At 36.9% G+C, this 25045-nt stretch overlaps 1 long non-coding RNA gene across 2 annotated transcripts in view; it reads left to right on the top strand.

Moving 5' to 3' along the window:
- LOC110256719 overlaps nt 2056-25045 on the top strand; it is a 187617-nt gene continuing 164627 nt past the window's right edge. Inside the window, exon 1 of one of the 2 annotated variants that reach the window (XR_002338618.1) lies at nt 2056-2169. This is a non-coding gene — a long non-coding RNA (uncharacterized LOC110256719). The remainder of the gene's footprint in view (nt 2170-25045) is intronic. The other variant, XR_002338617.1, reaches the window with a different exon arrangement.

Genomic DNA, 25045 nt, shown 5'->3' on the forward strand with positions numbered 1-25045 from the left:
CCTCCAGGTCTCAGTTTACCATTAAGCCAGGATGCCAGTTTTATTTCCCTTTGTTTTTCCAAACAAGAGTAATATACTATATTCAAGAGGATCTGCTCATTGTTGTTTAAATACACTCACCTGTTTCAAATGCCACACCCTTGTTCAATCCGTTTCCTGGGTCTAGGATATCATTTTCCTCATTCTGTTCCGTGCCAAGTTATATCTTCTATAAAGTCAAACTTTAGCATTTCCTCGTCTATGAATTTTCCCTTATATTTACAAATCTCTTATTCTTTGAATGAAATCAGTTGTCAGAACACTTGTTTGCAATAGTTCACACACAGCCTTGGGCATCATTACAGATATATGTTAGGTTTTTTCTGAGGCAAGAAAGTGCCTTCTTCATTTTTATGTCATCTTTGTCTGATAGCCCAAAGCCTGGAACATAATAAAAACTCATAAATATTTTTAAGTGATTTGCTTAAATTATATTCTTTGGAATTATTATTAATTTACTACACTATATCTTTATTGTTAATAGTTTCCATTTATTTATTGGGTCCTCACTGCTCAGACTATAGTTTTCTGGTTATTCATCATCATATATGATGGGACACTTGTGAAAATTCAATGTTGGAGATATTACATCCCCTGTCATTTTTCATGTGATTAAACTGAGACAGAGAGAAGTAACTTTGCCAGATGTATGCACCTGATAAAATGAGGGAGTCAGGCTTTGGTTCCATGGAGTATCTTGTCAGAACTCAATTTTTACCACCACTTTATGCTATTTCTCAGCATTTGGTTGGTTCTGTGATTCTCTCACACAGAGCGGGTACACAATAAGGGTGTTTTGTTTTTGATAATGATGACGGCTGCTAATAATGTTGACTTGTGAGATGCCAAGTAGGAAAGCTGTTCTCACTTCAAGTTCCAGGAAAGTGCACTGTTGCTAGATGCAGAATTCCTAGCACAGTTTAGATTCTGTATATCTATGGTGAAAGAGGAAAAAAAAATCACAAGAGACTTATGATAAAAGTCAGATTTCAGCTACAGTTTTGTTCTTTTGTTTAAATTGCTTTTTTTGTTTGTTTGCAAGATCAGAAAACCCTTTACAATCAGTATTAACACATGCACCTTGCAAACATGCAAATACTAAAGGGACTTCAGTGGAAGTTCATTTTCGATGGCAATTCACTTCTAATCATAATTGACCAGCTGGTAAATGTCCTTAGAGTATGCCTAATATATATATTTCTTATCTGTAATAGAAATACATTTGTCTTTTTATCCTCACTAAAAAAGTGAGATAGCCCAACTTTAAAGAGAGACAAAAATAGGAGCAATACTCTACATAGGGTGAAAAGTGCTTTTAGAATGCATAGCACCTGTTTCTTCTCCAAACAAATGTTTCAAATGGAGCTTTCAAGTTTAGGGTCCTTGTGAAATCAAGCATTTTGTTTTGTTTATATTTTTATTCATTTTTAATTACATAGAAATTCCTTTTTCATCTTGGCATATATGAATTGAAAGTGCTGTTCAAAAAAGAAACATTAAGTTTTTGATACATTTTATTGGAAGGATAAAAGCCTTTTCTCCTAGTAAGTAATTGGGCTTTGATAGGAATCCAGAGAAAGGTCATTGTAACCCAGGTTTCATGGTGGATATGACTTGAAAAAAAATTAACCAACTTATCATAGGTCACATAGCAAGATCTAGCTATCATGGTTAAAATAGCAACCATACCCTTGACTCCACCTAAGAATGTCCATCTCTTATACTAACTTACTTACAGAATAAAGGCAAGTTTAGGACAAGTAAAGTTATATCTTATGATTCCCAAATGTGATAGTCTTTTCCAAGTTACAACATTTAAGGTCTCAAAGATATTGGGACAGAATCTATATTAGAGATGTATGGACTCTGATTTGGATATCAGGTGGTTGGGATGTGGCCTGGAAATCAATAGTCATAACGGAACTCCAGGTGAATGATGATTAGGCTTGGATGCCATTGATTTAAGCTGATCATCCCAGCCTAATCCAGCTCACCTGAACAAGACTCTTGGATAAATAGCCCTGACGAGAGACGCAGACCTCAGAAAGGTCAGTTTTACTTTTAGTTTAGATGCTTACTTGTGGGCTCCGGAGAAGTCAACTTACCATCCTACTTCTTCGCTGTATAAAGGTAAGAGTTGGATGACTCTTCTGCCTGTAATATCTTGTGATAGGAGGTAGCTATTTGGAATGAAAAGATGTAATTATCTTGGCCAATTCTATGTCTCTTCCCTGTTTTCTTTCTCTTTGCCTCCGGAAAGCAAAGCCTATAGTAACCTCTAAATTTCCCTGCCTTTGAGGGGAGAAAAGGTCTGCACAGTCAAGGAACGAAAATACTATTTTTGATAGAATTTCTATGTTCATGTCAAAAATGACAAGAACCTTTTTTGAGAGTGGAAAGAATGGACTGGGTTTGTAAGAAGAAAATAGAGAAATGGATATTTGAAGAGCTGAGAGAATCCGTTGAGGAATTTTGAAAGTACCTTTACCCTGAACAACCGTATTTAAAAATAGTAGATTTTTGAGAAGGGCAATTTGCATATATTCTGTCTATAATTTTTTTTTTTTGGTAAAGAACTATAGTTGTGTACTAAACAGCAAAAGCAAACTAAGTGTGTAATTTTAAAGTGAGTTTAAAAAAATAAAAATAAAAAACCTTGAGAATAAGAGATAGGACCAGGGATATTATTTTTTTAAATATGTATTTCTCCAAATCTCTTTTATGGACCATTAGTTTAATTCTCTTCAGGAGTTCCTGTCGTGGCTCATCAGAAATGAATCTGACTAGCATCTATGAGGATGCAGGTTTGCTTCTTTGCCTCTGCTCAATGGGTTAAGGATCTGGTATTGCCATGAGCTGTGGTGCAGGTCGCAGCTGCAGCTTAGATCTGGTGTTGCAGTGGTTGTGGCGTAGGCCAGCAGCTGTAACTCTGATTCCATCCTGAGCCTGGGAACCTCCGTATGCTGTGGGTGTGGCCCTAAAAGGCAAAAATAAATAAATAAAATTTATGCAGTCTACAGTTGCTCCTAGGAAGAGTATTTGTGTATTAGCACCAAAATTTGGAGGATAAATAAATTAAGCTCTGTAGTGAACATTAAAATAGTAAGATGCTTGTAAGTTTTGCAGATAAGATAAATGCTTGCTAAACTTAATTACAAAAACGCACCCCCCCAAAAAAAATTCAGTTATCAGGGACTTACATAACTACTGCTCTCTGGTAAACAAGCTGCCAGTTAGAACTATTTTAAGCTGTAGAGTGCAAAAGTGAAAAATGCTTGGTTGACATTAACCTTGTAGTCATCAGAAACTTGTCCCTTTAAAACTACTGTTTGTTTTTTGACAGAAGGCAAAAAGGAATGCCATCGCTTGAGGAAGGAGTGTGTTTTATTTCACTGAAGTTAAGAATTAGTTACCTTGTAGGGTAGTTGAAGGTCCATGAAATTGTTTAAACCAACTTGAATCATACCCTTAACAGAGAAGCAGGGAAGGTAGTGCCTCTCCTGGAGATACTTTCAATTTAGGACCTTAATTCTTGTGTTTTTAAAAGACACGTAGATGTTTCAGTGACTATTATTCAGTTGCTCATGGATTATCCATATCTTCAGCTGAGACTTTTTTAAAAGAACATGTCAGCTAATGACAACCATCTGTGATTTATGCATTCTAAACATCCAGCTTTGGGAGTTCTCGTCGTGGCTCAGTGGTTAATGAATCAGAATGGGAACCCTGAGGTTGTGGGTTCGATCCCTGGCCTTGCTCAGTGGGTTAAGGGTTGCTGTGAGCTGTGGTGTAGGTTGCAGATGTGGCTTGGATCCGCATTGCTGTGGCTGTGGCATAGGCCGGTGGCTACAGCTCCGATTTGACCCCTAGCTGGGAACTTCCATATGCCAGGGGAGTGGCCTAGAAAAGGCAAAAAGAATAAAAAAATAAATATCCAGCTTTTTTATATTGTTGCGGGAGAGTGAGAGTCACAGGATCAATTAACCTCTTAAGAGTCAAGTTGCCTTTTGGATTTGCATCTTGTGATTATTGAACAGTGGGATGGCAGACTAAATTCTTAGGTTGTAATGCTGACTCTTCAGCCCACGTGATCTCGGATGTGTAAATGTCATATGCCCTAACCCAATCCCTCATGTGGAAAATGGATGTTGTCATGTCTGCAATGTGGAGATGAAAAACACCAAAATGGCATGTATGCTACTTGAAAGAACTTTATAGATCAAAACACTCTAGTTAGTGATTACTAGTTAGGCAACTGCCAATTATCAGGGTATTCTCTCAGCAGGTGCTGGAAGTTAATACCTCACTTCCAGTTTGCCAGCTGCTTCCTATTAAATTCTGATAGGCCACAGTAATGAAGGACTGATGAACTACGGAAATAAAAAGAATTTGCCTTTTATCTTCTCATCTTTTTTGGCTTCCTATCCTGTTAGCAAAACCTCAGCAACGTTTCTTCACCCTGGTGGTATCAGGTTGTATCAGCAGTTGATCACACTACACTTTCCCAGTGGTTGCAAAACTAGTGTCATTGCATCCTCCAGACTCCAGCATCCTCATGCTAGCAGCTCCTCAGCGTTCTAGGTCTCAGCCAAAACTGGGCACTTCATCTTAGAATGCCACCACCAAGCATAACCACTTCTTTTCACAGATGTGAATTTCTTTTCTGCATCACTCTGAATTTCCAAGTTTAAATAATTCTAGTTTTTTCCCATTGTTCCTCAAATTTTGTTTCATAGCTGTTTTGATGGATATCAAACTTTGGTTTCATAGCTGTCATGATGCCTTAATATTCTATCTTTTCAAGTGTTTAGTACCTAAATAATAACACTCGTGCCTAAATGATTTTCATTTTTTTTTTTTTTTTGGCTCCTTACTGGTAAACTTGTGAATTGGGATTTCTTCCCTTCCCCATCCTCAACATGCTCACCTAGGGTTTACACATTTAGACACACAGGTATAGTCTTAACTGCTACAGAAAATTTGGTCTCTTTGCTCATCATTATAAAAATCTTATTCTCTTGTTCTAGCATAATGGTCACCCTTCTAGAGACTTGAATCAAACATTCTCCTTTGCTTTTCGTACTACAGTCGTATTTCATTTTATTGCACTTTTAAGATAAGGTTTTTCTTACAAATTGATGGTTCCTTGCAACCTTGCATCAAGCCAGTCTATTGGTGCCTTTTTCCAACAGAATTTGTTCAGTTGCTATGTCACATTTTTGCGAGAATTTTCAATTAGCACATTTCAAAAATTATCTTTGTTAATGGGGATCTGTAATCAGTGAATTTTTAAAAATATTTTGGCATTTATAGAAACATGGTATTTTTTAATTAAGGTATGTACATTGTTTTAGACAAAATGCTATTGTACACTTAATGTACAGTATAATGATTTTTTAAGAACCAAAAAATTGATATTATATACTTTATTGGAACATCCCCTTTATTGCAGTTATTTGGACCTGAACCCACAGTCTATTTGGGGTATTCTCATACTTGAATTTAAGAATAACAGCTGTATAAAAGGGAAACCATCTCTTGCCTTCAAAGTTGAGAAGTAATTAGGAGTAGTAGCAATTGTGTAAACTGGGAAGTGCATTCTAATTGGTGTCAAATCCAGAAATACTGAAAATTAAAACCACATTGGTAAATGGTATTCAGTAGTAGTTTACACACAGAACAGTTTGAACTGGAAGCCTTCAATTGGAAATTGATATGAAGCTCAGAGGCATAATATTTACAGGATAGTTTATGAAGTGAAAATGAGAAAAATCCTTCAACCTTTAAAATGATTGGTTATTATAACTGGAGACTCTAGACAGCAGGGGAATGGTTAAAATCATATCATTTTAGAATGATGAATTGAATTTCTTTCATAATTATCAGAAGCATTTATGTGTGTGAAATAAGTTAGACTTGCATGTGCTGGCATGGCTTAAATGGTTTCATCTCTGAACTTGTTTGGCCTCCGTTTTGTACTGTAACAAGGGGTCATGTTACTGCATGCAAGTTCCTGTGCCTGACACATAATGAGGCCAAAAAACCTGAAAAGTCAAGAGTTTGGAGCAGAGAAATGTTTGTTGAAGAACCATTCAAGGAATCAAGGGTGGCTTGTAGACAAAAAAGCCTGAACTGAGATTTGTTCTTGCCTTTTATAATTAACCCCTTTTCTTTGACACTCCTCATTTTAGAGGAGATCAGGTGTTTGGCAAGAAGGGAAATAATGTTTTGGGTAAAGAGGTTAATGCTGACATGGCAGAAGAATTCAATTTTACGGGGACTTGGTTTTTTCATCCAATACTATATCATACTTCCCCAAATCTTAAGAGAATGGGTTAATCACCACTATGAATACTTCATGCTGAAACGGGTTTAGTTCCAACTGATTAGGGAATGGGTACCAAGTTGGAAATATTTCCAGGTTCCATAATCCTAGATCAGTCTTACATAACCAAGACCTTGTTCCCTGAGAAATTTGGGAGAATAAGCTTATCTGCACCTGGAACTTGGGGGATATATAGCCTGGTAGCCAGCTTCTAGCTTTATTTAAGTAGGTTTTAATTTCTGATGAGGTGTTAACATAAACATAATAGGACATATTGGCCACAGTGTATCTCCTTTTTTTTTTTCCCCCGCTAACATCTGATCTAAAGCACTTTTGTTGTTTAAAAATTTAGTAGTTATAAAAGGAGACCTTGAGGTCATAATTTTGTAGCTACCGTCTGCCAGCAGACACTGCTTTGAGAATGATTGGTGGCAGCCTTCAGAAAAAACTTTCAAGTTCTCATCAGTAAAGAAACCTGCCTGAAATACAACCACGATGACCACCTAGTTTTACTCTGGATATCTAAACTGTAACTATTCTATTTTGATTTTCAAAAGCATTCCCCTTCTCAATGGCCAAAGCAGATGTACAATGCATGTCCAAAGGTCACAAAACAGGTCTTTCTGCTCAGTAATATTTAAAACCATGTATAAGCCAGAATGACTTCCCCATGCCTCGAAAAATGTATGGACATTTTCCATCATTTCCCCTTGTGCCTGTAAATCCTTTAACAGACCAAAACTTGTGCCTTGAGCTAGGGCGATTCAGCTACTTTTCTTGGGTCTACATTATGTCCATGGGTGCTAGGCTTCCTTTATATTTGCCTAGTTATTCATGCTGGGATAAAACTGATCTCACATCCTGAACAAGCTTGGGTATGTTAAAGAGGGAACCTTATATAGTATTTTATCATTTATACTTGGTTCTTACACAAGCATTGCACATGTGCTTTTAGACTAGACTTAAAGCAGGTGGTGTTACTCATCATGAGAGGTTTTACTCTGACAAATCTTAAACATTGCGAGCAGTAGTCTGGTTAGAAATAAAAAATAACTGAATATTTAGGAGAAAAGAAGGAAGACATTTGGTAAATAGTTCAATTAGAGAACACAAAAGCCAGTAGAAACTTTATATAATTGCTAGAATATCTATATTAATAATTATTCAGAATATAATCTGAGGAGGTTACCATTCACTTCCCATGTAATTTAACATACCAACCAATCCTAGCTGGTTGAATTTTTTTTTTTTCCTGATAGGCCTCAGGGGCCCTCTGAAGCATCCCAAATTTATCTGAAATTAAAATTTAATTAAAAATTGATAGCTAAATTTGTCCAAAAAATATTTAAAAACGTTTGGTCAAACGTTAGGTCACTGAATATTTAAAAACAAATAGAGGTGTTCCCTTGTGGCACAGAGGGTTAAGGATATGGCATTGTCATTACAGTGGCTCGGGTCACTGCTGTGGCATGGGTTCGATCCCTGGCCAGGAACTTCCACATGCCACAGGTGGGGCTAAATAATAAATTAAAAATAAAATGAGTTCTCATTGTGGCTTAGCAGTAATTAACTCAACTAGTCCTATGAAAATGTGGATTTGATCCCTGGCCTTGTTCAGTAGGCTAATAATCTGACATTGCTGTGAGCTGTGGTGTAGGTCACTGGTACAGCTCAGATCTTGTGTTATTGTGGCTGTGGTGTAGGCCAGCAGCTGTAGCTCCAATTTGATCCCTAGCAAGGGAACTTCATATTGTGAAGGTGTTGCCCTAAAACAAAAAATAAATTAAAAAATAAAAGCAAATACAGATCTCTTAAGACAAGGAATTTCACACAATCTGTCAGGAAGTTCAAATCTGATATCAAAAGCATTCTACATAAACTTGTTCTCTGAGAGGCAATAGATCTAGTTCTTCACTAGCCTATTTTTAATAACAATCCACTTACCTATTAAGTTTAATCCAATCTTAGCCCAATAATGAATAAAACTAATTTTTCACTCAAAAATATATATCCTACTTTTATACTGTACACACAAATGTTTAAGATTTTAATAGTTTTTAATTACATATTTAAATTAGAAACCTCAACTTTCTGAAAAAAATTTAAAATTATTATAGTTAATTTAGTGTTGTTAATTTCTGCTGTACAGAAGTGACCCAGTCTTACATATATATACACAGAATCCTCAACTTTTAAAAATCTTGATTTCTAGTGAAAACCAAGAGGTTTATTAACTTCATATCAGCATTTCCTGATTGGAAACTTATGCTTTAGATTTCCTCCCCTAAGAAGGGAAAGATTATTGTAGACATGCCCAGCAACCAATGTTTCAATATTCTGTCCTATTTGAAATTACCCAGTTAGTCAATGAATTCTCACAAATTTAGTTTCAAGTTACCAAAATCTGGAGAGAGATTATTTCTATAGTTTTTACCTAAAAAGTTCTTATCTCATTTTATTTACTTAGTTTCATCATACCAAGTTATTTTCCTTGCTGAAAAATTTGAAACAGATAAAATGTCCTCTTTGATCGCTAATAAATCTAGGGACCACAGAAGTAGTATACTTAACATTGATGACATGTCTATCTTAGTCAAACCCACAAGCTTAAAGTAGCTTCAATAGCAGATGATGCAGTACTGAATATTTCCCAGATTATGTGAACCTGAAATCTGTTTTGTCTAGTTTTCCCTATACCTAGAAGTCAGTTCACATGTAAAGACAGAACGAGAGATCCCACAGTTTTTCTGCTTGAATTTCAAAAGGCCTTTTGTTTTTTTCCGTTTGAGCCCAGGTATATCATTTACATCTCAAGGTACAGGGGCAGAGAAATACCAACTCCTTTCATTCATGGGAACATAGCTTAAAATATCCCAGTTTTCCTAGAGGGACTATAAGCTCTGATCATTTATGCTTAGTTATTCATGGCTGGTGTTACCAAATTTCAAGCAAAGTGCAATTCAAATAAGGATCTCCCAAAAGGAAGATTTCCAACCAATGCCTCAATAGGGATGTAGCTGAGTGAATGGCCAAGGTTAGTCTGAAAGGTAAAATCCCAACCAATGCTCAGCCATAGGCAAAGTCCAATGCAATAGGGGAGGATAGCCTGTTGTTTTCACACATGAGTCCTGTTATTTACCAAAGACTTCTCAGCTGGCCAGTGCAATTACTGATACACACACATACAAATAACATAAAATTCCACAAACAAAGGCATAAACTGGAGTGGCTAACCCCAAACATATGCAGAAAACTACAAATAAGCTATGATTGTACAGGCAGGAAATTGGAGGTATAGTCTAAAATTCTACTCCCAGAAGGAGGCTTCCAAACAGATTGGCCCAGATGACCCAGCTCTTAGAAAAGAGGAGACTCAGTGGCTTGACATGAGCCCAGAATGACTCACTTCCTACAAGGGAAGTAGCCTAAATGGAGTGAATTCTCAGCCTGTAAAAGCTGGAGTGACTTAACCTCCCCAAAGTTGAATGTGGACCCCAGACCTGGATATTTCTTGGCTCCCAACAACTTCATGCCAGGGTTGCCAACACCTGTCAGGGAGAGTTCATTCCAGATTGAAATGAGCACTGGTAGCTGCTGAGGACTCAGGAAAAGGGCTGCCTATGGTGGAACTTGAACTACCAGTCGGCTTGCCAAAATTATTAACAAATGCAGGTTCATGTGCCTGATGTACAATGAAGCCAAACAAACTAAAACTTCAAGAGTTTGGAGTGGAGGAGATTTATTGCAGGGCTATGTAAGGAGATGGGTGGTTAGTGTCCCCAAAGCCCTGAAAGGCTCCTTGAAGGATTTCAGCAAAGCACTTTTAAAGGCAAGGTGGGGAAAGGGCTTAGTTGTTGCAAACATCTTGGTGTCAGAACTGTTTTTTTTTTTTTTTTTTGTTTTTTTGTTGTTTTTTAATTTTATTGGGAGTTTAGGGGACTTACGGTGTTGTGTTAGTTTCAGGAATACAGTAGTGAGTCACCCATGCAAATACATATCCATTCTTTTTTAGATTCTTTCCCCATGTAGGCTATCACACAGTATGGAATAGTTTCCCTGAGCTATATAGTAAGTCTTTGTTACTGATCAGTTTGGTATAGCATTGTGTATATACCAGTCTCAACCTCTCAATCCATCCCTCCAAAGGTTTCCCCTTTGGTAACCATAAGATTGTATCAAAAACTTTGAATTTGTTTGTTTTGTGAATAAGTTCTTCTTTTGACTTCACTTAGTATGATAATCTATAGGCCCATCCATGCTGCCACAAATGGCATTATTCCATTTTTTATGGTCAAATTATTCTCCACTGTATATATGTACCACATCTTTTCTATCCAATCCTCTGTTGGTAGGCATATAGTTTTATTTCATGCTTTGGCTATTGTAAATAGTGCTGCAGTGAACATTGTGTATATGGTAATTCTATAGTTTTGTTTTTTTAAGGAAGCTCCACACTGCTTTCGATAGCAGTTGCACCAACCTATGTTATAAACAGAAGTATATGGAATCCTTTGTCCTTAAAGCTGTCCACATAGGTCAGGTCCTGTAAACCTCCAACAAGACAAATACTATTCTATTTTCTGCTCTTTTATTTCTATATGAATGGACTCTTTTTTTTTTTTTTCTTTTTAAGGCCACACCCATGGCATATAGATGTTCCCAGGCTAGGGGTTGAATTGGAGCTGTAGCTGCTGGCCTACACCACAGCCACAGCAACAGAGGGTCTCAACTGCATCTGCGACATACACCACAGCTCATGGCAATGGTGGATCCTTAACCCACTGAGCAAGGCCAGGGATCAAACCGGCATCCTCCTGGATACTAGTAGATTCTTTCCTGCTGAGCCACAATGGCAACTCTGATCAATGGACTCTTAAAGGTGAGAGCCTCTAAGAGAGAACAGATTATCCTATATATTTCAGGCAATAGGAAATTGTTTTTTTACCAAAGGTGCAGAGTCGGCATGACTAAGCATAGGAAACAGAGCACAAAGGTTAAAGTAAGAGGAACAGGTCTAATAGGAGTCAGATTTGTTTCTCCCTATTACACTTGTCCTCTTATTAGTTAGAGCTGACTGCTAATAGGGGGAACTGTAGGCTCAGTATTTGTGGATTTTTTTTTTAATGAGCAGCCAGCCAGAAATTTTTATTTGAATGTGCTACTTTGAATATTTAAATATTGGCCAAGCTTTTTTAAGTTAAATACTAAGAAGGCTGACTCTGTGGACATGCAAAACTCTCCTCTGAACCATATTTCATTTGCTAAGTTGGAAACTTGTAGAGAATTCCAAAATTTGAATGACAAACGATTTAAATGTGTATTACATGGTAATTATATTAGTAGTAGCATAAGAGGAAGAAAAAGACACTCTAATCAAGAGGAGAGACTTAGTTATTAATAGAAGCAATTGATCACTAATCATGATTTCAGAAAGATCTATTGCTGAATAAGTGCTCTCTATTTCGGCAACAACTTAGGAAAGTGTAACATTGTAAGAGTCCTGTTGAGAAAGTTTAGGAGTTTAAATTAAAAGGATATTCTTAATACATTTTTTGCAATCACTTAAATATAACTAACACTTCCCTTCTAATATAGACCTCGAATAGTAACAAAGTTTTTAACAAATACAGTGCTATAGAAATTATTTGTAACAAGTCACTGCCATTCTCTAGGGAAGGTTGGACAAGTTTGGGTTTAAGTTGATGGGCAGGTATCAACATAGAATGGCCTGTATAGTACCATGCCTTGAGAATTCTCTAGGTGAATGAATTTGGTCGGTATGGATTAAGACCACATTTTTTGCATATCACGGTAGATTGTGACTATAGTATTTATACTGAGGAGATCCCTATATGAGAAACATGAGTTTTTAATCATTACATCAAATTACTATTGTTAACTACTCGGGGGAACCATGAAACACAGCCTATTCTTCTTTCTCTACTTTTGCTCAAGTGCTTCCATATAGGCCTGGTTGTCTTGCCCTCTTTTCATATATCAGTTCCTAACTGTTTTAGGGCACAGCTTCTAACCTCTAAAATGGTCTTTTCAGACCTCATTTATAAAAATCATTTATCATCCTTTTATACCATTCAGTTTGTACAGCTGGATTTCATGGCTCCATATTCTTGAAATATTTCAAGCAAGAATTTCTCTAATACCTCTAAAAATAGTTATTTTTAATGTTGCACCTTCAACTTTTCTCCCTTTAGACACTTAATCATGAAAAAATTCATAAACACTCATTTTAATCATAACCACTGACTGGAGGATTACAAAAGTAAAATTGATATTTATTTCCTCTGACCTACACACTGGTGATAGTACCTGACTATGGAGTTTATTCACCAGAAAATCACACAGGTATGTTTAAAAAACATCAACAGCATTTGTTTATATTCTAAAGAAATTTTTATTCTCCAGTAATTTCTGTCTCAACAAGTGATGCTATCCTCTAACCTGCTAAGTTTCATAAATCCAGACGTTGTTGGAAGAAATCTTTAAATACTGAGGTATGGGGAAATCATTCTGGCTTATGCTGATTTGAGTTGAACTTTGTTAAGAGAACTGGTTGTCTTATGTCTATTAGACACTGTATATCTGCTTTAATCATTAAAAGAAGGTGTTTACAAAGCAAAATGGAGTAACTTGTTTCAGGCATTCAAAGTGGAGATGGACAGCCATTGTGAGTGTGGTTTCAGACATGTTCTGCATTTCTGAGAACCTGTGAATTTTCTGAGCTATATCAGACTTGAGGACACTACCAGCCATTTTTAAAACAATATCTATGAGCAACTGCCAGCCATAACTTTTATGGTCTCAAGTTAACCTTGTAGCTATGCAATAATTTCAGACCCCAGCCAATCCTTGCTTAACAAACACCCTCAGTTTTTGCCAGCTGCAATTATGCTTCTTGGTAAAAATCCTCCTATAGCTAACTGTACCCTTGTGGTTTATAAGTACCCCCCCCCCCATTTTGTATTCCTGCAGATCGCAATTCAAGTGTTTCTTGAATATGTGTCTCCCAGGCTATAGTTTCAGTTTGGCTCAAAGCAAAGCTCTTCTATTCCTATTATAGATTGTTCATTGATTATTTTCATTACCGCTTTCCTTTTCCTTTATCCAAAGCTTATAAATCACTACTTGGGAGCTTTCTAGGTGAAATCTGAGAGACCAGAGAAAGTAGCAGGTCACAGTAGATTGGCAGATGGCTGGTTTAGTTCAAGGCATTTACTTACTAGTCTTGTCCTGAGCAGCTACAAGATGAGTAGATCTCTTCACTAGTCCACCAGAATCTTAAAAGTTTATATAGAAGACTTAATTGGGTTCAGCCACATATTTAGTCCAGTGATCTTGACAACACTTATTCTCTCCATGCTGTGTCATTGAAATACCTGCTATAATGGAGTCGCATAGGCAGGGTGTACATTCCAAGATAAGGGAGAGGGTGTGAATCTGTAATTGCCTGGGTCCAGCTTAGATCAACAGAGGTCACAACTTCTAGAGGAACTCTCCCCTTGGTCACCACCTCTATCCTCTTTTAATATCATAAGTAAGAGGGGTAAACTATCAATTAGACTTGAGACATTTTAAGTGCACACAATGGAAAGCCTTGTTTGGTTCCTAGTTTGAAGAGACAACTGTTTAAAAAAACAACATAGAAGACTCTGAACAGTAGATATAAATGACACTAAGAGATTTCCAATATTTTTCAGTTTTGATAATGGTTATGTTTGAAAAAACTTCTTTTATAGATAATACTTAAATATTTCTATATTAAACAATGTGTCTGCTTTAAGAATCTCATGGTAGGGTGAGAAGTAGCTGGGGATATAGATAACAAAATATTTCAAAATAATTCTTCATATTTTTAAACATTACTTACTTGACATTACCAGTGATAATTATCTTAGTTCTCCCCATTCCCACTGTGGAAGCCATCATTTACCTCTTAATTATATTCCTACAATAGTTCCAAACTGGTCTTACTTTGTCAAAGATTTCATGCCAGCCAATTCATTCTAAACTTATAAACATTTTCTGAAAACACATTTTTGATCCATTCCACTGCTTAAAATACTCTGTGCCAAATAATTTGAACTTTCTGCCAGTTTTCAAAGGCATTTATTTTCTGTCTCTTTTGACTATCTCTATTACCCATGTATACTTCATTCTGTAAACAGAATTTTTATTTCATCTAACTTTGATGTGATCTTCTGTCTCCTGTCATAGCAACTCATTTGGGGAAACCAGTCCTGGCCTCTTTAGTCCTTTTCCAACATGTATTCAATATTTTCATGCTTTTCAGCCCACTATACTGTTTGTTTCATTATTACTCCAAATAGATCAAAGATGTTAAAGAGGTTATAAGCTACTTGACAGCTCTTAATTAGTTGACAGTCCTTGCATCAATCTGTGAGAAGAATATGGGGCTTTGGCTGGCTCAGTGCAGTGAGGTTGGTGGTGGGGGTGGGGCATGAGGGGATGGGATATGCTATGAATAACTGAATGTCTGCAAAGAAAAAGAGTGGAAGGGAATGGTTGAACACCTGTTTTTTGCAATTAATGAACTGTTTGAGAAGAGTAGGTGTGTTAGGCACATGTGCTGTGTTAGACCCATGATGTTTAATTTTAACTTTAAAACTACATAGTGAACAATTAAGGTGTTCATTAAATCTCTCCTTATATAAGGACAAAGTAAATGGGAGAAATTATATAAACTTACCTCTATTTCACTTTGGAAGCCTTACCCCATTTAGGGGAGAAATGAAATATTCAATGACCAGTGTTCTTTAAGGTATTCCCAAATAGCTCAAAGTATCTAGTCCGAACATTGTAAAAATAGGATGAAAAAGACTTTTTTTTGCCCTCAGACTAGAAGACTTTTTGAAATGTGGCATAAAACATTAACTGAAAAGAAATCAAGTGCTAGACTATGTTCTATGTTCATAACTGTTTGGAGAAAGCCAGTTAGAAAAGAATTGGAGTTTCCATCGTGGTGAAGCAGAAAAGAATCCTACTAGGAGCCATGAGGTTGCAAGTTAGACCCCTGGCCTTGCTCAGCGGGTCAAGGATCAGTGTTGCCCTATCTGTGGTGTAGGTTGCAGACGTGGCTCAGATCTGGTGTGGCTGTGGCCTGCAGCTACAGCTCCGATTAGACCCCTAGCCTGGGAACTTCTGTATGTGGGGGTGCAGGCCTAAAATGACAAAAGACCAAAAAAAAAAAAAAAGAATTTGGAAATTGATACTGTTGACCTATAAAAAATAGACTGCCAGATAGCTCTCTATAGCAAAGATGGGTTTATTTGGGATCAGCAGATAATTGCAATGCAGGATTTGCAGTTACGGCTAATCAGGGCAAAGGAGGAGAACACTTTTACAGAGAGGAAAAGGAAGTTGTGAGGGTTTTAATAAGCATTGTCCATGGCTTTTCATTGGCTGAGTCCTTTCCAGGAAAGAAGAGTCTTTCTTCCTGCTGAGCACTGCTGCCCTCACAGGGCGTGGGCTCAGCTTTCTGGTTTCCATTCTCTATTGAGATTTTTGTTTATTTACTTGGTAAGTCTTTTTATTTTTACTCACTTACACATTGGCCATAACTTAGCTCAGCTTTGCTGCCATAGGTGAAGGAATTTGTATCTTGAATCTCTTTTGGGGTGGGGGGTTGAAGTGCTTATTACCCTTTGGATATCTGTTCATGTATGTTGCCTTGTAAATTCTCTTGTGCCCACAAATGTATGATTTTACGACTATTCATTTGTGCTTATTTTAAGACTGGGAGTAGCACTTCTCTGCCACTTTCTGCAGCCTAAGTGAGAGCAGAACAACTCTGGCTTCATCAGTTTGCTGCAGCTGTGAATAACAGACCTGTGATAATAAGTGGAGAGACAGTACTCTGTCGTTGGAGAGTTAAGTCCTTTTATAAACACGTCTTTTTCTTAAACTTGTGTGTACTTATCTTGTTTATTTCTAGCAACTCTGGTACCTCTAAAGAAAAAACAGGGATGATTACAAGTGGGGTAGCAATTCATGTGAAAGTTCCATTTTTACATTGCTTTAAAATGTCACATAAAGTCTGGGGGAAATTGGTGGAACTTTAAATCAGGCCATATGTGCTAAAATCCTAATTACTTTTTTCCTACTTCTGTGAATTTGGGACAACTACTTAAATACTCTGAGCCTCATTTATGATTCTCATGTACAGGCAAGGGCGATTTTTCTAACCAGCTTTGTGGTGTGTATTAAAAGTGCCCACCAATGTAGGTACTGGACACATTTAACACAGTGGTGGTGATGACTGCAGTGAGGCCAGTGATGGTGGTGCTGATATTAGTGACGAGTAACTTAGGAATGTGGCTCTCAGCCCTCCATCTGATGATTCAAAGAACACAGATCTGCGAGCCCACATTTGCTCACTTCTCTAGCCTTCTTTCATCTGAACTCGTCTTGAAAAATCATGCTACATTTTTTTAATGGTAATTCTTAGGTTCCCATGCTGAAGATATAATATGGTCTACCTTAAAAATGTTTCTTGACTTAACATATAGAAAGGCTCTACTGGGGAGCCTGGCATATAGTAAATACTGTATATGTATGCTGGCTGCTGTTAATATTACTATTTAAATTTTATCGTTAAATTTATCGTTAATATGCAAGTATTATGCTATGGCCTTTGGCCCCATTTATTCCCTGAAAATGGTCTGCATCATATCTCTATTTCCCTCACTTGTTTCTAATGGCGGGCAGGTTTCCATAACTTTCACTATCATTTTACATATACACTCTAGTTTCTTTCTTAGAATGCTAGGCCTAGAAGTGACCCTATTTTTATAATCTAAACAATTACTTGTAATGTAGCTTTAACTTCCTGGAACCAAAATAAAGTCTTAAGCCCTTCAAATTTGGTGTGACTCTCATCTTGACTCCTATGCAAAGCTGTCATCCACACATTAGCTTGATGCTTAGCATTCCGATATGGTTCATTGTCTTAGTTCTGCCCTTATATTCTGATAAGTTATACTACCTCCAAATTTTTCAAGAACTTAGGAACTTTCAAATCTTTTGGTTCGTTTTTTTCCCCCTATCATATGGAAATGTCACTGTACTTTGACCATGATGACAACCTTCCCCTTAATTATGATCTGGATATTTTCCCACATGGTATACCTGACTTCCAGCTTCTCTAGGCCAACCTTATTTTTGGTGCATAATGACATCCTTTCCTGATGGTTGTCATTCAATGAGGGAGGCTGGGTATGGAGCGTATGAAGCTCCTGATTTTGAGGAAGACTTAGATAATGTACTGTGCTGAACATTTTACATAGATTATTACACTTAATCTTTATAAAAGCTTATGCAGTTGATGGCAAAACCAAATTTGACAGGGAAACAGTAGTTAAACTGTCCAAGACCACATAGCTAGTTGGTGTTAAAAATCAGAATTCAGATGCAGGAAGCCTGGTTCTGAATAGTGCTCTGTTCTTACGTTTTTACTAAAGCATATTCACTAACACATGTAGTCATATTTTACTTAGCATCTAATTATAAAGCTGTATTTTATTCTCTAACACAACTTTAATTCTCTAGAGTTAGTCTAAGCACCCTGAGACCTGGGATAGATCATTTTTTTCCTTGCATAGTCCCCAAGTATCTAGCACAAAAAATTCTATATGTTCCCAAATTCCATCAAATAGGTAATATTGATCAGAAATGAACATTTGAGGAACTAGGGAAAATGTAGACCAGCCAAATTGCTCCATAGTATCACAAATAATAGAACCAAGGAGAGAAGTCATTGAGGATTTTTAAGACCTGGCCCTAAGCACTAGACTGCCACGTCTGTCTAATGATTTATGTGTGAACTATCTGTGGCTAAGAGAATACCCAAAGACATTTAAAGATCTGTTAAGGTTGGATAGTGTATGCTCTATTTAATTCATGAGAATGCAAATCCTGGAAATTGGTACAAAAAAGGTCAAATTCCACATACACAGAATAGTTCTCTTGAGCTCCAAATAGGAGAGAAATTATTTTGGAAAAAACACATTTACCTTCTCACTAATAAAAAAATTGCTGGTAGTTAGATATTCTAAAACGGCTGACCACTCTCTGAAGCTCCAAAAAATTGATTCCTTTGTGTGCATCCCCCACCCAATAGTCTAAGCTGTTCCAATAATTGTGCACTTAATTTGTTAATAAGCTTCTGAAAAATGGTTCTTAAAAGTAGGATTTTATGAAACTGACTGCTGTGGTATAGTTAAAAGAAAAATGAATCTTACAATCTGGATGACAGCCTGTGGAACCCAAATCCAGGACTATAAATTGCTCTGAGAGAAAAATCTATGTACTCTGTGACAGCATAATTACCAATTTTCAATTTTGGGAGATTGTTTCAAAAATCACTTAATAGTCTGTGCATATATTGCTTTTACTACTAAATATCATTTGGTGACATTAATTAATTAGAAACTTAAATTGCTATTTTTGAATATGATTCATGAGATACCATAACCAGACTTGTTATCCGTACTGAAAATAGGTATAAATATTTCTGTTACAAACTGGAGGCTATCAAATTAAAACAACTGTCTGTGATAGATTTCACTACTTGAGTATGGCAAGACCCACAGATCAGGAGATAACTGCCACCAAAAACACTGTTCGCTATGCACAGTTCTAAAGAAGGGGAGTATGCCATGACTTGGGAGGAGAGAAGGGGAGTGCCTGTGGACAAAAGCCTTCCTTGTAATTTCTTGGGGAAGGGATGGTGGGACAGGGTAAACAGGTTTATAATCAGCTATTCCGCAGGACTGCAGGGACTGTGGGGCAGAAGAGCACCCCTAGTTGTCGGATACCTGGCTCAGGTGATGAGGGCAAGGAAGATAGTGAGTGTAGAAACTCATAAAGGAGGTGGCTGGGGGTATAGTCTACAGACTGATTTGCATTTGAAAACCACACTCTCTGGGTGCATTTTTTACTCTCTTGAGGAATTTGGCTAGCTTTTGGGTCAACAAGGCCCCAGATATAAAAACTTCTGAACATAGAAAATAGAAGTCAAGATTAATACAATGACACTTAGAAGACTTGAAAGCCAGAGAACCAAAAGCACATTGGAAAGGTTGAGAAGAGCACTGCAATTTTTAAGAGGGAAATTCCTTTCTAGCAATACTCTTATTGGACTACTAACAAGTTTGAGATATGATGCACATAGTACATATTTACATGTAATAACTTTGACAGATAATATGCAACTCTGAAACCTCAGTTAATGTAATGAATATGTCCATTACTTTCAAAAGTTGATTTGTATCCATTTGGATTTCCTCTGTCTTGGCCCTCACTACTCCCTCTTCCTAGTTTCCAGGAAACAACCAATATGTTATTTGTCATAATGGATTAGTATACATTTTAAGGAATTTTACATAAAATGCAAGGGTTTTTTTGGGGGGAGGGGGTCAGGTTTAATATAATTTTCTAGATTTATCCATGTTAATTGTATCTTTCATTTATTGCTGGGTAAATTCAGCATTTCAGCCATCAGTTTGGGAATACAAGGAATGCTGATAAGAAGTTTATATAAGCCTCTGTATGGGACATGCTTTCATTCCTCTTAATCTGGGAGTAGAATAGCACTGGGAACTATATTTGGTCAGTTGTGATGGCGCATGATGGAGGATAATGTGAGAAAAAGAATTATATATGTATGTGTGACTGGTTCACCTTGCTGTACAGTAGAAAGTTGAGAGAACGCTGTAAACCAACTATAAAAGAAAAAATAAGCATCATTTAAAATAATAAAAAAAAAAATTGCTGGGTCACATGGTAGATGTCTATCTAATTTTTAAAGAAATTACCTGCTTTCCAAAGAGATAGAACCATCTTATGTTCCTTCTGGCACTGTATGAGAATTCTGCTTCCAATATATCCTAAACATTTAAGGCATTTAATGAATGTCTCCTTAAAAACAGGAGAATATCTTTTTACATGTTTATTTGCCATCAGTATATCATTTTTTAATCGGGTTATTTTCTTGTTTTGAGTCCTGTATTTCATTATATATTCTAGACCTAAGTCTTTTACCGTATTTATGACTTGGAATTTTCTGTCAGTCTGTGGATTACTTTATCATGCTGATGTCATTTGAAGAACAGAAGTCCAATACCTTAACGTATAACTTAGGTTTTTTCCTTTATGGACAACATATAAATTAAAATTTCTCCTAGATTTTCTTGCAGATCATTTATAATCTTAGGGTTTACATTTATGGCAATATGAGTTTTTATACAGGTTAAAAGGTATAATTTAAAATTTTTGTTTTGCAAATAGATATTCAATTTTCTAGCACTTACACAAAAACCTCTACTTTCTCCAATTAATTTCTTTGAAAATTTTTATTAAAAACAAATGTGTAGATCTATTTCTGAACCCTCTCTCCTGCTTTTTGATCTACTTGTCACTTTGCTGTACAGTACAAATTGACTGTAAACCAATTATTATGGAAAAAATAAAAATCATAAAAAATATCAATTATAGGTTTTAAACAAATTTAAAATCAGTGATAGGTCTTAAAACCTCACATTTCTTAAAGCTGTTTTGGCTATTCTAGGTTCTTTGCATTTCTATAGTTTCTATACTTTTTTCTAGATATCTTAAATTGCTACAAGAAACTTGTTTTGATTGTGGTAGTGTTGAATCTATATAGATCAACCTGAGGAGAACTGACCTTGTATCAACAATATCATCATCTGTTCTCTGGGCATGGTTTTACTCCATTCTATTTGGGTCCTCTCAGCAATGCTTCAGAGGTTTCACTATACAGGAGTTGCACATTTGTTACATTTTCCCTCAATTTTATGTGATGGCTATTGTAAAGCATGTGGTAATTTCTGATTTAATTTTAATATATAGAAATAATTTGTGTGTGGAATTCCCATCATGGCTCAGTGGTTAACGAATCTGACTAGGAACCATGAGGTTGCAGGTTCATTCCCTGGCCTTGCTCAGTGGGTTAAAGATCTGGCATTGCTGTGAGCTGTGGTGTAGGTTGCAGACATGGCCCGGATCCTGCGGTGCTATGACCCTGGTGTAGGCCGTGGCTACAGCTCTCATTCGACCCCTAGCCTGGGAACCTCCATATGCCGCAGGAGTGGCCCTAGAAATGGCAAAAAGACCAAAAAAAAAAAAATAGTGTGGTGTAGGCCGGCAGATGTAGCTCTTATTCGACCTCTAGCCTGGGAACCTCCATATGCCATGGATGTGGGCCAAAAAAAAAAAAAAAAAAGAAACAAATTGACTTTTATATGTCCTTTTTTACATTTATTTATTTTTTTAAGTCAGACAAATATGCCATATGACTTTTATATATCTTGTACCCTGCACTTTAAAATTAGTGAATTCTAGGGAGTTCCTGCTGTGATGCAGGGGGTAAGGATCTGGTATTGTCTCTGTGACGATATGGGTTTGATCTTTGGATCTTTGGCAGGGTGTGCTGTGGTGGGTTAAAGATCCAGTGTTGCCCCAGTAGTGGTGTAGATTGCAGCTGGGGCTCATATTTGGCCTGTGTCCTATAATTCTCATATGCTGTGGGTCTGGCCAAAAAAACACATTAACTCTGGTAACTTTGGTGTAGAGTTCATATAATCTTCTATGGGAACTATTCAACTCATCTGAAAATAAAAATCCTTTTATTTCCTTTCCAATCCAAATGTATTAAATAATCCCTCCCCCCAACATGGAGCCTCCAGTTCAGTGGAGTGGTAAGTGCAAATTTAAGCACCCTAAGGACTAACTTAGATCATACATTTCTGTGTACTATCCTTAGAACTTAGCAAGCACTCCATAGCTGCTTTCTGGGAAGTCATTAAACTTTGTAAGACAGCCTTGTATACCATGATCAGATTTGGGATGTAGGAAGAAAGCTCTTGTTGTCCTATGAAGAATGGCTATAGGAGTGCAAGAATATAAGTGAGGCTGCTTAGGAGACTAGTACAAGCAAGAGGCAGTGGTGGCTCTGGGTAGTGACGATGACGGGTAGAAGTAAACTATCAATGACAAAGACACGTGGGATATGGAACCCAGTGTGGTGTCTGCTACACAGGTAGAGCTCAAACACCTGTTCTTAATGGTGTGAAAGTAGGGAGAGAAAGGAAGAGTCAAAGACAGCTTTCATGCTTTCCCAGGTGTATTAGTGAGCCTCCAGATCGACTAAACTTTTCTCCCCACATTTGACTATTCCTACCTAAAATATCTCTGGGCACATAAAATCAGTTAGTGGTACTTGTTTCTTTCATAAAACTGGGAGCTTTAATTTTGATAAGGTAATATTCCTGATAACTTTTCTCTATCCCTTTCTAAAATTCTCTTTATGTATTTTTTAAATAAAATCACTAAGTTACACTAAATGTCCTTTTCATAATTTGTTAAATAGCATTGGCTTTAAAATGACCAATTTGGAGACTTCTCTGAGAAACAGATGATTCATTTGATGTATGCTGTCACATCTTCATTAGGAGTAGACATAAGTGAAATGGGTAGTAAGCTCTAGTTTATAAGCTTAAACTTGATTCTCTGACACAGATCAGAATCGGTCAGTCAGTGTGCAAAGGATAGGATTGATTAGGTTTTCTAGTAGGGATGCTACTTTCCTGTAGAGTAGTAGTGTTGTCATAGCTGTGTGTATATTTTTGAGTGTGAGTCCCAGTGAAAGGGGAAACGCCCTTCACCAGCTGGTGGCCTCATGTCTCTCTCATTGACTAGGAGATACACTGAATATCAGACACTTTGGAAATTAGTAATTGGCCTCTGGAGACATCTAGAAGATCATAGATTCTGTTGGCAAATCTGGTTTCCAGAGGCAACCAAGCATTTATACTATCTCCTTTATTTTAAAATACCCCTGTTCTGTGATATGAGCCCTCTTCTAGGGATGAAAAAGTATCATGAACCTAAGATAACTGGGAAACTAATTTGAATTTGGACTGACCAATGTTGTCACAAAGAACATAGGTGCTAAAGATAGAGAATGATGACCCCTAACTATGCTTAGTGTGGGGAACGCTAAGAGGACTTACCCAAGGCAGTTTATGGTGACACTGAGAATAAAATATCAGAATGTCAAACTTGAAGTATTTGCACTGAACTACACTACACCAAAACCTCAACTTCAATATAGAGAGTGGCATCATGAAAATGGCTTTGGATTTGGAGTTAGGCCATATGAATACTTGGAATGTCTTTTCAGGGTAAGTTTTATAGAAAGTATTAAGTTGAGCAGAGTGGAGTTCAGCGTTTTTACTGGACTATTAGCTATGCAGAACAAAGGGGCTGGGTGTGGAAGTATGGATTTAGCAGGGGAAACTGAAAAACCATGTCAATTTTAGGAAGCGTCTGACACCTTAAAGGGTCCTGCAAAACAAAGATTACCTGCCAGAAGAATTTCATGTTGACTGAAATTGCCTAGACCACTGTACAACATTTAACTCAGTCATTGGGCTAAAAGCATCCATGTAAGACCTGTCCTTATGTACCACTCTCTGTTTTGTAATTGGCTAAGGTCACTTCATACACAGCACAACCTCAGTTCAAAAACTAAGATAAATCCAGAGGAAGTTAATAACTACAGGCTCCAGATACTTAACTCTTGCAGCTGCCTTGACTTATCCTTGCTGGAAGAGGAGTTTGGTACATCCCCACAGATGTGTTGTGATATCAGTAATGCCATGAGTGTTACTTTTAAGACTATAGATTGATATAAGCCTGGTTTTAATTTTTTAGATAAAATACATATCAATATAACCTTGTATAATTATATTATAGGGATCATTGGTTCATTTTTTTTTTATTTAGAACAAAAAGACAATTTTGAATGATGACATTGTGCTATGGTATAAAGTCGGGAGGGTTAATCTACAATAGATTACTGGGAGTACTGTTATCAGATGAGAGAAATCAAAGGATGCTCAGGAAACAGGATGGAAGTAAACAATGTCACTAGGTGAATGGGCTTCAAAGTGACTGTGATATTTTCTGCAGTGAAATGTATTATGACTCAAGTAACCAGAGACTTCAGAGGATATGGCTGGTTGTGGGGGTCTGCGGATTCTTGGGTGCCCCAGCCACAACTGTGTCTCCAAGGCAGAGATAAGGGTTTGAAAGTATTGACTGCTTGTTTAAATACTTTGTGGCCTACTTGCCAGAGCGTGAGCCTATGGCTGAGAGTGTAGGATCTTAGAACATACATGTGGCCAAATGGCATAAAGCTCTAGCAGTTGTTGTTTGAATTAGAAGGCTCCCAACCAGAATGGAGAATTTCATGTTCCATAATGCAAAAATAATACAACATCATTCAACATATTACTGAATTAACTCATTTATCTATTTATGCATGCATGCTGCACTAGACATGTGGAAGTTCCTAGGGCCAGGGATGCAACCCATGCCATAACAGCGACCCAAGCCACTGCAGTGACAAGACGGCAAGATTCTTAACTTGCTGTGCCACAATAGAACTCCTTTTACTTTTAGGTGGAAGTGAAATTCAGCTGAATGGCTGTGTAATATATACTGGACGCTAGATAGGCTTCAGGAGATCTAAATATGTGCTTAATTCTTATTGCATCATACCTTAATCCTTTTCTCATTTGATTTCATAAGAAAACTACTTGATCTGTTTAAGAATTTTATTTA

The sequence above is a fragment of the Sus scrofa genome, chromosome 14 (assembly GCF_000003025.6).
Source record: "Sus scrofa isolate TJ Tabasco breed Duroc chromosome 14, Sscrofa11.1, whole genome shotgun sequence".
NCBI classification, from domain to species: Eukaryota; Metazoa; Chordata; class Mammalia; order Artiodactyla; family Suidae; genus Sus; species Sus scrofa.